Source organism: Leptodactylus fuscus, chromosome 2, assembly GCF_031893055.1.
Source record: "Leptodactylus fuscus isolate aLepFus1 chromosome 2, aLepFus1.hap2, whole genome shotgun sequence".
NCBI classification, from domain to species: Eukaryota; Metazoa; Chordata; class Amphibia; order Anura; family Leptodactylidae; genus Leptodactylus; species Leptodactylus fuscus.
In genome coordinates, this window is record NC_134266.1 from 281,646,527 (window position 1) to 281,661,150 (window position 14,624).

General features: G+C 38.6%; 1 pseudogene; it reads left to right on the forward strand.

Moving 5' to 3' along the window:
* The window catches only part of LOC142194230 (uncharacterized), a 65,396-nt pseudogene that overhangs the window by 13,860 nt on the left and 36,912 nt on the right, over positions 1-14,624 (forward strand).

The following is a 14,624-nucleotide window of genomic DNA, read 5'->3' on the forward strand; positions in this document are numbered from 1 at the left end:
AATAATGTACAGAGCACCATGGGATTAATATAATAATGTACAGCACCATGGGATTAATATAATAATGTACAGAGCACCATGGGATTAATATAATAATGTACAGAGCACCATGGGATTAATATAATAATGTACAGCACCATGGGATTAATATAATAATGTACAGAGCACCATGGGCTTAATATAATAATGTACAGAGCACCATGGGATTAATATAATAATGTACAGCACCATGGGATTAATATAATAATGTACAGAGCACCATGGGATTAATATAATAATGTACAGAGCACCATGGGATTAATATAATAATGTACAGAGCTCCATGCGATTAATATAATAATGTTCAGAGCACCATGGGATTAATATAATAATGTACAGAGCACCATGGGATTAATATAATAATATACAGCACTTTAGGATTAATATAATAATGTACAGACACCATGAGATTAATATAATAATGTACAGAGCACCATCGGATTAATATAATAATGTACAGAGCACCATGGGATTAATATAATAATGTACAGAGCACCATGGGATTAATATAATAATGTTCAGAGCACCATGGGATTAATATAATAATGTACAGAGCACCATGGGATTAATATAATAATGTACAGAGCACCATCTGATTAATGTAATAATGTACAGCACCATGGGATTAATATAATAATGTACAGAGCACCATGGGATTAATATAATAATGTACAGAGCACCATGGGATTAATATAATAATGTACAGCACCATGGGATTCATATAATAATGTACAGAGCACCATGGGATTAATATAATAATGTACAGAGCACCATGGGATTAATATAATAATGTACAGCACCATGGGATTAATATAATAATGTAAAGAGCACCATGGGATTAATATAATAATGTAAAGAGCACCATGGGATTAATATAATAATGTACAGAGCACCATGGGATTAATATAATAATGTACAGCACCATGGGATTAATATAATAATGTACAGCACCATGGGATTAATATAATAATGTACAGAGCACCATGGGATTAATATAATAATGTACAGACACCATGGGATTAATATAATAATGTAAAGAGCACCATGGGATTAATATAATAATGTACAGAGCACCATGGGATTAATATAATAATGTACAGCACCATGGGATTAATATAATAATGTACAGCACCATGGGATTAATATAATAATGTACAGAGCACCATGGGATTAATATAATAATGTACAGAGCACCATGGGATTAATATAATAATGTAAAGAGCACCATGGGATTAATATAATAATGTACAGAGCACCATGGGATTAATATAATAATGTACAGCACCATGGGATTAATATAATAATGTACAGCACCATGGGATTAATATAATAATGTACAGAGCACCATGGGATTAATATAATAATGTACAGCACCATGGGATTAATATAATAATGTACAGCACCATGGGATTAATATAATAATGTACAGAGCACCATGGGATTAATATAATAATGTACAGAGCACCAAGGGATTAATATAATAATGTACAGAGCACCATGGGATTAATATAATAATGTAGAGCACCATGGGATTAATATAATAATGTACAGAGCACCATGGGATTAATATAATAATGTACAGAGCACCATGGGATTAATATAATAATGTACAGCACCATGGGATTAATATAATAATGTACAGCACCATGGGATTAATATAATAATGTACAGAGCACCATGGGATTAATATAATAATGTACAGAGCACCATGGGATTAATATAATAATGTACAGAGCACCATGGGATTAATATAATAATGTACAGAGCACCATGGGATTAATATAATAATGTACAGAGCACCATGGGATTAATATAATAATGTACAGCACCATGGGATTAATATAATAATGTACAGAGCACCATGGGATTAATATAATAATGTACAGCACCATGGGATTAATATAATAATGTACAGCACCATGGGATTAATATAATAATGTACAGAGCACCATGGGATTAATATAATAATGTACAGCACCATGGGATTAATATAATAATGTACAGAGCACCATCGGATTAACATAATAATGTACAGAGCACCATGGGATTAATATAATAATGTACAGCACCATGGGATTCATATAATAATGTACAGAGCACCATGGGATTAATATAATAATGTACAGAGCACCATGGGATTAATATAATAATGTACAGCACCATGGGATTAATATAATAATGTAAAGAGCACCATGGGATTAATATAATAATGTAAAGAGCACCATGGGATTAATATAATAATGTACAGAGCACCATGGGATTAATATAATAATGTACAGCACCATGGGATTAATATAATAATGTACAGCACCATGGGATTAATATAATAATGTACAGAGCATCATGGGATTAATATAATAATGTACAGACACCATGGGATTAATATAATAATGTAAAGAGCACCATGGGATTAATATAATAATGTAAAGAGCACCATGGGATTAATATAATAATGTACAGAGCACCATGGGATTAATATAATAATGTACAGCACCATGGGATTAATATAATAATGTACAGCACCATGGGATTAATATAATAATGTACAGAGCACCATGGGATTAATATAATAATGTACAGAGCACCATGGGATTAATATAATAATGTAAAGAGCACCATGGGATTAATATAATAATGTACAGAGCACCATGGGATTAATATAATAATGTACAGCACCATGGGATTAATATAATAATGTACAGCACCATGGGATTAATATAATAATGTACAGAGCACCATGGGATTAATATAATAATGTACAGCACCATGGGATTAATATAATAATGTACAGAGCACCATGGGATTAATATAATAATGTACAGAGCACCATGGGATTAATATAATAATGTACAGTACCATGGGATTAATATAATAATGTACAGAGCACCATGGGATTAATATAATAATGTACAGAGCACCATGGGATTAATATAATAATGTACAGCACCATGGGATTAATATAATAATGTACAGAGCACCATGGGATTAATATAATAATGTACAGCACCATGGGATTAATATAATAATGTACAGCACCATGGGATTAATATAATAATGTACAGAGCACCATGGGATTAATATAATAATGTACAGCACCATGGGATTCATATAATAATGTACAGAGCACCATGGGATTAATATAATAATGTACAGAGCACCATGGGATTAATATAATAATGTACAGCACCATGGGATTAATATAATAATGTAAAGAGCACCATGGGATTAATATAATAATGTAAAGAGCACCATGGGATTAATATAATAATGTACAGAGCACCATGGGATTAATATAATAATGTACAGCACCATGGGATTAATATAATAATGTACAGCACCATGGGATTAATATAATAATGTACAGAGCATCATGGGATTAATATAATAATGTACAGACACCATGGGATTAATATAATAATGTAAAGAGCACCATGGGATTAATATAATAATGTAAAGAGCACCATGGGATTAATATAATAATGTACAGAGCACCATGGGATTAATATAATAATGTACAGCACCATGGGATTAATATAATAATGTACAGCACCATGGGATTAATATAATAATGTACAGAGCACCATGGGATTAATATAATAATGTACAGAGCACCATGGGATTAATATAATAATGTAAAGAGCACCATGGGATTAATATAATAATGTACAGAGCACCATGGGATTAATATAATAATGTACAGCACCATGGGATTAATATAATAATGTACAGCACCATGGGATTAATATAATAATGTACAGAGCACCATGGGATTAATATAATAATGTACAGCACCATGGGATTAATATAATAATGTACAGAGCACCATGGGATTAATATAATAATGTACAGAGCACCATGGGATTAATATAATAATGTACAGTACCATGGGATTAATATAATAATGTACAGAGCACCATGGGATTAATATAATAATGTACAGAGCACCATGGGATTAATATAATAATGTACAGCACCATGGGATTAATATAATAATGTACAGAGCACCATGGGATTAATATAATAATGTACAGCACCATGGGATTAATATAATAATGTACAGCACCATGGGATTAATATAATAATGTACAGAGCACCATGGGATTAATATAATAATGTACAGAGCACCATGGGATTAATATAATAATGTACAGAGCACCATGGGATTAATATAATAATGTACAGCACCATGGGATTAATATAATAATGTACAGAGCACCATCGGATTAATATAATAATGTACAGAGCACCATCGGATTAATATAATAATGTACAGCACCATGGGATTAATATAATAATGTACAGAGCACCATGGGATTAATATAATAAAGTACAGAGCACCATGGGATTAATATAATAACGTACAGAGCACCATGGGATTAATATAATAATGTACAGCACCATGGGATTAATATAATAATGTACAGAGCACCATGGGATTAATATAATAATGTACAGCACCATGGGATTAATATAATAATGTACAGCACCATGGGATTAATATAATAATGTACAGAGCACCATGGGATTAATATAATAATGTACAGCACCATGGGATTAATATAATAATGTACAGCACCATGGGATTAATATAATAATGTACAGAGCACCATGGGATTAATATAATAACGTACAGAGCACCATGGGATTAATATAATAATGTACAGCACCAGTGGATTAATATAATAATGTACAGAGCACCATGGGATTAATATAATAATGTACAGCACCATGGGATTAATATAATAATGTACAGAGCACCATCGGATTAATATAATAATGTACAGAGCACCATCGGATTAATATAATAATGTACAGAGCACCATCGGATTAATATAATAATGTACAGCACCATGGGATTAATATAATAATGTACAGTGCACCATGGGATTAATATAATAATGTACAGAGCACCATGGGATTAATATAATAATGTACAGAGCACCATGGGATTAATATAATAATGTACAGAGCACCATGGGATTAATATAATAACTTACAGAGCACCATGGGATTAATATAATAATGTACAGCACCATGGGATTAATATAATAATGTACAGAGCACCATGGGATTAATATAATAATGTACAGCACCATGGGATTAATATAATAACGTACAGAGCACCATGGGATTAATATAATAATGTACAGAGCACCATGGGATTAATATAATAATGTATAGAGCACCATGGGATTAATATAATAATGTAAAACACTATGGAATTAATAATAATTTACAAAGGTAGGGGGGATTGGTAAGAGGCTCCAAACTGCCTTACATGATACACTTAGTAAAAAGCTAAAACTACTCCGTGGAGGACAGCCATAAGCACTTCTGCATGAAATTAATCATGGTGCTGTACATTATTGTATTAATTTAATGGTGCTCTGTATATTATTAGATGGTGCTCTGTACAACATTAGTATTTAAATAATTTATTAATTTACAACACCATGGAATTATTATACAGTCCCATGTACATAGGACACCTATCCCGAATCCAGTGTGACAGTCCTAGTTTTCCCCTCTGTCCTGTGGTGCTCCATGTGAAACATGACTTTTCCACACCGCCGGTGTCTCCATCCACAATGGGCCTATGTGACTCATGAGCCTCTTCCGTATCCACTTCTTACACCATTTCTTATCACATCCCGAACGTCACATGACTAGTGATGAGGAGGACGTGTGTGAGGTAGAGAGTGTCCTGCCCTGAAGAGTGAGGGGGTAAGTGAGGAGAGGAGGTGACCGGGAGCCCCGACACAATATGGGGGAGACCTGGCAGAGAATACAAAGTTGTAGTGATATTTCTAATCCTAAATTGTCAGCTGCTGGGTGTAGTAGTAGTCCCTGTGCTGGTGCCTGATATGTCCTGCTGAGCAGGGGGGGCGCTGTGCTCCAGTTATTCTGCTGTTTCCTGATATCGGAAGCCCCCCTATGTATGACCCTGATTGCTTAGAAATACGACAAGGCTCCGAAGTGAAGGAGCATCAGGTGCTTCTGAGGAATAATTTGCTCACTTAAGAATTTGCTGCGGTTCTTTTTGAGCCCATGTCAGGAGTGTGTTGAGCAGAAGGGAGAGGTCTAGAGGTTTGGTATTTGGATGTAACATTTTCAGCGCTCCTGAGGTGCCAATAAAGTGGAGCCTCCCAGGGAGTGACCCCATTCCCTTCCTGCAGCCAGTTTTCCCCACAGATATGACTTTTTTGTTTTGTTTTTGTACAAACTATAAGTTTTTTCCTGGTGCTGTCACCATAGCAGGGCTTATTCTTTGCAGGATGAATGGGGTTTGAAAGACGCCGGCAGGTTTCCTCTCCTGCCCAATTTCGTGCGGGAAACGGAAACCTGCAGAACGGAGTCCAGGGTGCAGATGTGAACGAGCCCTGACACGTTCTTGTTGGTCTATGGGTCAGTACGATGACGACGTCCTCTGTTATGGTGTTTTATTTTTGTTTAACTAAGTTTTCAGAATAAAAGCTAAAAAAAAAAAAAAAAAAAAAAAAGTAAAATCCCATTTTGGTCAAAAGTTTTTTTGTTTTTTTTTTAATGCATTGCCACAAAAGGTGATATATTTTTATTTTTGGGTTTCTTATGGTACCAATTGGATTTTTGTATGGCATCTGTCCACTTTTTGGTCTGCTATTATACGCTCCTATACAGAAGTATTATACAGCGTGTGCAGCAGATGTCCGTCTATAGTATAGACTCTATACATATTTATGGGCTGACACGTCTGAGTAATCGATCCTGTAATAGAAGACCAAATGAGAAAATGTCAGACCTGGTATGATGTGATACCATCTCTGTATGGTGATATCATCTGGAAATTTAGAACCGACCGGTGTTCATAGTATACTGCAGTATATATCCTGTAAGACCCCCACATTGTATACTCGGAGTAGACATTTATCATTCCCAGATGGGACCTTACCCTCATCCTCCTTGTTCTCCCTCAGGTTCCTCAGGTACAGGACGATGGTCCTCTCCATCAGTGACCCACCAGGGATGGCCGAGGCCAGAAACCACATGTCTACCAGGATATTAGAGCTGGCTCTGGAGATCATCTCCTTGATCACTGGAGAGGTGAGAGTCTCACATGACATCACTCTTATCTCTAGGAATAAACCAGGGCAATGACTGGACAGGTGAAGGATTCGTAGACTCTCTGTAGTGACCTGTAGTTTCTCACCATACACAGGATTACACAGTAGTGAAGAAGTCATCTGGTGAGTGTGTGACACCCCGTGTGTCAGGAGGATGGAGCAGGACCCCGAGCCCCATCACCGAGCCTCCACCTCATTCACTGAGACATGAGCAGAAGATCCTAGAACTTACCAGCAGGATCACTGAGCTGCTGAGCGGAGAGGTGAGCGCTGCTGGGAATGCTGGGACATTATACAAGAACACCAAGGGAGGGCTCTGGGGATGACGGTGTCATTGTGTTGTCAGGTTCCTATAAGGTGTCAGGATGTCACTGTCTATTTCTCCATGGAGGAGTGGGAGTATTTAGAAGGACACAAGGATCTGTACAAGGAGGTGATGATGGAGGATCAGCAACCCCTCACATCAGCAGGTAAGAGGAGACCTTCCTGATAGAGGAGACCAGGTATGAGGGTCACCTAGACTCCCCATCATCTGCTCATCACATATAGACAATGTATTCAGTCACTGTGTATATTTCCTATAGATGGATCCAGTCCGAGAAATCCACCAGAGAGATGTCCCAGTCCTCCATATTCCCAGGATTGTCCAGAGGATCCAGAGCTGAATGTCCCACTGGATCCTCAGGTAGATGAAGCTGAGATTTCTCTATATCCTTGAATCCTTTGGTATTAGTATCTCCATGATATGTAGGTAGTAGAGAGTCCTTATGTTATTTTATATACATTTACGTTATTACGCTCATTGATAAATAATACCGCGCCCAGATGGAAATATCGGTCTGATGTAAACCTCGTCCTGCAGTTCTGTCGGGTAGATATGTAAATGATTACAGGTCTGGTCTGATTAGACTTTGGGTCTTGCCATTAGAGGGTGTAATTGTCTCCCTCTCCCCAGAACCCCGTCCATCCCTCCTGTAGTCATATGGAGGATAGGTCATAGGTCTTGACAGTCGGGAGCTTTTACAAGGCTGTGCCAGGCCTAAATAGAGACGTGGTGATTTCCACCTACACTGTTGTATTGCAGTCTATGGGCCAAGCGATCTAATGGTTGCAGATTCAAGACCCCTAGGAGGACTAATAATACAGTACAACACCTAAAAGTTCCAATTACCCTCTTTCCCTACATCTCAAAAATAAGTAACTAAAAACCAAATGTAAACCTATGGGGACAGTAAATGCACAATATGGTATAGCGCTCCCTGTACTATCCACCTGGTTATGTTGTGGGGTCCAGTAAATTGGTTGCTATACCATGTGGGGGGCCCTTTTATTGGCCCCTATGCAGTAAGTGCCCCATATTGACCTCAGGTCGTGATTTGCTGGATTTCTCCAGCAGGTTACCACCACTACTTACATACTGATCTCTGCTTTTTCTCACGGCCCCCTTCAGCCCTCCAGGAGGCCTCGTGTGTTGCACATTACAGTGCCCGGGACCTCCTGGAGGCTGAAGGGGAAGAGGAGGTGGCCATGGGCAGGAGTGGGGATCAGTAAGTAAATTGCAGTCGTAAACCTTCTGGAGTAACCCAACAGATAGCAGCCTGAAGTCAATAAAGGGGGCACTTGATACAATAAACTGGTCACCCCATATGGTATAACACCCAATTTACTAGACCCTACAACATAAGCAAGAGGATAGTCAATTGGGAGGAGGGTCAGTAAATGAGGCATAATACCATGTGGGGATCAGTAAACGGATTGTAATACTCTGTGGGGGCCAGTAAAGGGAGCACTATATATAGGGTCTCGGGGGCACCAGTGAAAGGTTTGCTGTGGGGGCCAGTCACCGGCCAATATTAATTCTTCGTCTTTCAGAGCAATTTTTATTCATGGCACTTAAAGGGTTGTTTTTTTTTTTTTTTAACTCCTTCTCCTCTTTCTATCTTTCCAGGACAGTGATGACAGTAGAGCGACGAGCGGCCTGGAGATCCCCATATCAGTGTCAGAGACTGGTAAGAGCCTTTCATCCGTCTTGTGTTTCCTTCTTCCCTTATACATTACAGACTGAGTTTCCATAAATCCGTCTCTCTACTTTCCAATGGAGGAGATGTATACGGCACAGATACCTGCTGAGCTTTCTCTGGTTTCCTCCTCCAGTCAGTCGGATCAGTCGATAACCATCCAATATGGCATCTCTTAGAGGCCAAAGTATGTGAACCTTTAGGACTAGTCTTCAATCAATGCAATGACGATGAGACACGAGTGGACGGCCTGTTTTATTTAAAGAACAGGGATCTATCAAAGTCTGATCTTTGCGACACGTTTGTGGACATGTATCATGGTATGAACTAAGGAGATTTCCGAGGACCAGAGAAGAAGAGTTATTGGGGCTCATCAGGCTGGAAAAGGTTACAAAACATTCTGGAGAGAGTCTGGACTCCACCGATCCACAGTCAGGCAGATTGTGTACAATTGGAGGAAATTCTAGACCATCATCACATGTGTCTGTCAGGTGACGCCAGAGCCCCCTAGATAGAAAAAGTCCCAACAGAGCACCCCAAAATGGGAATGTCTTATAAATATTTATCATATAAGACTTTGTTTGGAGCCTTTGACAGTTATGTGCTGGTCTCTTAAGAGCCCCCCATGCAGTATAATGATGCCCTTAACAGGCGGAGAGTGGCCCATATAGGAACATGTGAATTCCCCAGTTGGCCCCCACTCCCCTCAGATGCACAAGTGGTTCATGGCTCGTTGTATCCTCACATACAGATGGGTAACATACAGACTGCCCATCAGCCTATGCGTCCATAGAACTGAGTAGATTATTGAGCAAATTCCCAATCGAATTAATATCTACGCACAGGGGTCGGCAGACCAGTAGCTTCTCCCTCCCCGATCCCACCATGGCTTTTGGGGCCCTTGCAGCAACGTTGACAATTGTGTTGCTGCTCCCTGAGACTTGCTGCTGCATAAGCAGATTGTCCTGTTTTAGAGAACTAAGAGGATCCTACTTCATGGCAAGGTCCAGTCAACACGCCACTGCCAGAGCTCACCGGACAGAAACAATATGGCGTAAGGACTAGGGCAATAAAATCAGTGTTCACGCAGTTTTTGGAATTTTGAATAGGTATCTAGTAATATTTGCATTTACATTTGTTGTACAGCAGGTCCTTAGAAATTATTTTACAGGCGGGTCCTAAGCACCCCTGTCTGACAGTCCCCCCACATGACCTCCACAGTGTCCCCAAACACCCAGCGATGTCTAAGGAGCCACTAGTGAACTGCACTAATTTATCACCACTGACAGATGCAACTATCTTGGATCATTTTCTTAATTAAATGGTCGTCTAATATTTTTGACTCATTTGAGTCTCTGTATCTAATTTTAGGACTTCTGAAATGGTTTTAGGTCAAATTTATGGAGAAATACCGAAAACTTTGAACCTTCACAAACTACATCAAGTGGCACTGTATATTTTTTATATTCATAGGATATCCATCTAAAAAATTCCACCTTTTGGAAATATAAGGTGCAGACGGGTTAGGGGATGGCGGCCGTTCAGGTTTATAAAAGACTCTGAGATTCATCAGGTTACTGCAGCTTAGATCCTTTTCTAGTCTATGAGAGCTGACCTGCAGTAACCTTGTCTGGCCACTACATACAGAACGGTGCTGTCTGCTTCCTGTTCCGTTCTATTGTTTCAGGTGTCCAATCCCGACTGATATAAAATTGATGACTTATCCTTAGTATAGTTTATCTATATCCAAAAGTCTGTGACTGTATTGTCACACATTTTTCTCAATGTATGAATATCAATTATTTTGTCTTGAACTTTTTGCAGGTGAAGCTAAGATTAGTGACTGCCATGGACACCCCATGTTATTTCCCCACCATGAAAGAGAAGATGGTCAACCACTAACTGGCCAAAAAACAACTGGACATAGACCGGGAGAAATGTATATACGTTCTGAATGTTGGAGACATTTTAAAAAGAAATCTGATCTTTGCAACCACATGAAGATTCACAGAGATGAAGGACCATACACGTGTTTACAATGTGGGCAATCTTTTAGTCAAAAATTTCTTCTTCTTAAGCATCAGAGAACTCACACAGGGGAGAAGCCATGTTCATGTCATGAATGTGGAAAATGGTTTACCAAGAAAACAAATCTTGTGCAACATATAAGAGCTCACACAGGGGAGAAGCCATATTCATGTACTGAATGTGGAAAATGTTTTACCAAGAAATCACATCTTGTTAACCATGTAAGAACTCACACAGGAGAGAAGCCATTTACATGTCATGAATGTGAAAAATGCTTCGCCATAAAGACAAATCTTATGCAACATATAAGAGTTCACACAGGAGAGAAGCCATATTCATGTACTGACTGTGGGAAATGTTTTGCCAAGAAATCACAACTTGTTGACCATGTAAGAACTCACACAGGAGAGAAGCCATTTACATGTCATGAATGTGAAAAATGCTTCGCCATAAAGACAAATCTTATGCAACATATAAGAGTTCACACAGGAGAGAAGCCATTTTCATGTACTGAATGTGGGAAATGTTTTACCCAGAAATCACAACTTGTTGACCATGTAAGAACTCACACAGGAGAGAAGCCATTTTCATGTATTGAATGTGGAAAATGTTTTGCCCGGAAATCACACCTTGTTGACCATGTAAGAACTCACACAGGGGAGAAGCCGTTTTCATGTCATGAATGTGGAAAAGCTTTTGCCAACAAATCAGGTCTTGGAATACATCAGAGAACTCACACAGGGGAGAATCCATATTCATGTACTGACTGTGGGAAATGTTTTGCCCAGAAATCACAACTTGTTGACCATGTAAGAACTCACACAGGGGAGAAGCCATCTTAATGTTCGGAATGTACAAAGTGGATTTTGTAAATGAAATCCTATGAAACACTGAACACTGTTACAGAAGATGACATTTGGATGTTCTTAATCTTACAGGACACCAGAGAAGTCTCACAGGGGAGAAGCTGTATTATCCTCTCTGAGGGAGTTTTTTAAATTGACTTTTTTTTCCTTCTTCTGACTTCCTTGGTAAGGAAATGGGCAGATGCGAGAAGCATGGAGACACACACAGTCTGCTGCAGCTAATGTTACTTGATGTACCTAATTTTTAAACTTGTTTTGTTTTTCTACCATTAATAAATTTTGAAATTTACTTTATTAATGGAATTTTGCTCCTTTCTGTGAAATCCTGCACTGAAATCCACTTCTTTATTAGCATTAGATCAGGGCACAACCTTGTATTGCAGGAGCTGCCTATTTGGCAACTAATCTAAGTGTGGATGGTGAGATTGGCCAAGGTCTTACGTGTGATGTCTGATTTAGTGACTTTAGATGAAAGGATTTAGCAGGTAACTAACTTTTTCCCCTCATTGATATTGTTTTACTGTAATATATTTTTACTGTAATATATATTTTATGCGTTTACTTAAGATAAAAACCATTTCTACAAAGAAGGTGATCTTGATCCAGGTAGAACTGGTGCAGTAGATGACGAGCAACAGGTTGCTAATCAGGATATTTTTTCTAATGAATTTGCAGGATTGCGATTCTGTGAGCAGGTTGCAACTTTGCAACTATTGGGTTTAGCTTAGAAGTGAGACTCTGGACCGTTGAAAGATCCACACACCACAGAGGTCAGGACGAGCAAGCCTGCGTTCTATCCATTTACGTACACAGGCTTACAATCTCTTTCAACATAATGTTGATAGAGATTTAAACATCTTAAAGGAGTCGGTTATTAAACAAAAATGACATCGCAATTTAACTGGAACGGAGCAACTGGCTGTGCGGGAACTAAAAGAGAATAGGGACTGTCACGGAGCAAAGGTATACGTCCTTCCTCCGGAGGATATCATGAATCAACAGGGACATAAGAGGACGGGAGACAGCAGCAATTTATTGTATTCCACAAAGTTAGTAGCCGGCGGCGGTCACATCAACCGTAATAACAATAAGTCCACAGAAGTCACAATCCAATGATAGCTTTGGTTCCTTGGTCCTGTAACTAAATCCTGGCTCTCTACAGAGCTGTGCACAGGCCGGCTAACCCATACTAACTGCTAGCTACATCCTATATACTAACACTGTTACATCCTATATCTGTGGGTGGGAAGGGCTGAGTCACAGATCCTTCCCCCCTCACCTATACCAAGGATAGCAGACTCCCTGTCTACTTTGGACAATGCACCGTCCAACATCTTCTTGGAGACACCAATCAGATTATCTCCACCCATTGTCCTCACTGGTCCTCGCTAGTTAGAGGGATTTGCATACAATGTGCTAACACACTAGACCCGAATCAGCCAACTACACATTGATGTATATAACAGGTTAGAGAATACATTCCACATGTAATATACAGTATATTACACATTGCCTATAGTATAGACTCTAAACATCCCATGACAGGGACATTGTTCTAAAAATGTCAGACAAGGGGGGGGGAATAGTTGTGATGAATGTAAAGGATTCTAGGGATGCCTGCATTTCCATTTCATACGATCAAAAAATTTATAGGGAGTTAAACCAGGATCCAACAAATGATTTTGCCAAAAGTTTGGAGGATTTGGTCATGGAGGGTGTGAATTTGGGTGTTATACCAGAATCAAAACAGCAGAATTTAATTAACCACTTCCGGACCGCCCATAGACTATATACGTCCGGGAAGTGGTTGCCTAGTTCTGACAGGACGTACCTGTACATCCAGTCAGAACACAGCAGCTGCACGGAGATCGTGTAGCTGCTTTCACTAGGAGCCGGCTGTAACTTCAGCCAGAGCTCCCAGAGAGAAGACAGGGCAGATTTATTACCTCCTCTGCTATCTTGATCGCTGTGTATACAGAGCTCAATGAGCGCTGTATAAACGGCTGTGGACACTGCCATAAATCAGCTGCCCTCTGGGAGCAGTGTCCTGCCAGAGCTGCTGGGACCTACAGGACCCCAGATCAGCTCAGTAAGCTGTGTATACAGCGTGCAGGAGTCTGTATTTCTCCTGTAACTGAAGTTAAATGTACCAGCCCCAGTTATAGGAGAAATCAGCCTCAAGTACAAAAAAAAAGTGATCAGATGTCCCCAAAGGTCTCTTATCACCTTATGGGGACACAATCTGGAAGAAAAAAAAAAAAATATATAATAAAAAAGTTTTAAAAAAATGTAAATAAAATAATAATGATAAAAAAAATAATACGCTAATAAAACGCCGTTATTAAAGGTTATAGCCCCACCCCCGACGACACCATACAAAATAAAAATTACCGTAACGGAGAGGAAAAACTATACTATAAAGTTTTTCAGTGACACTTTGTGTTATTAAATAAAAAAAAAAATTATAAATTGAAAACCAGACACAATTTCCCTCCTATTTTGTTTATATTTTCCTGGATATAAAAATTTTTTAAACACATTTGAAAATAAAAATAACATAAAAATAAAGCCCT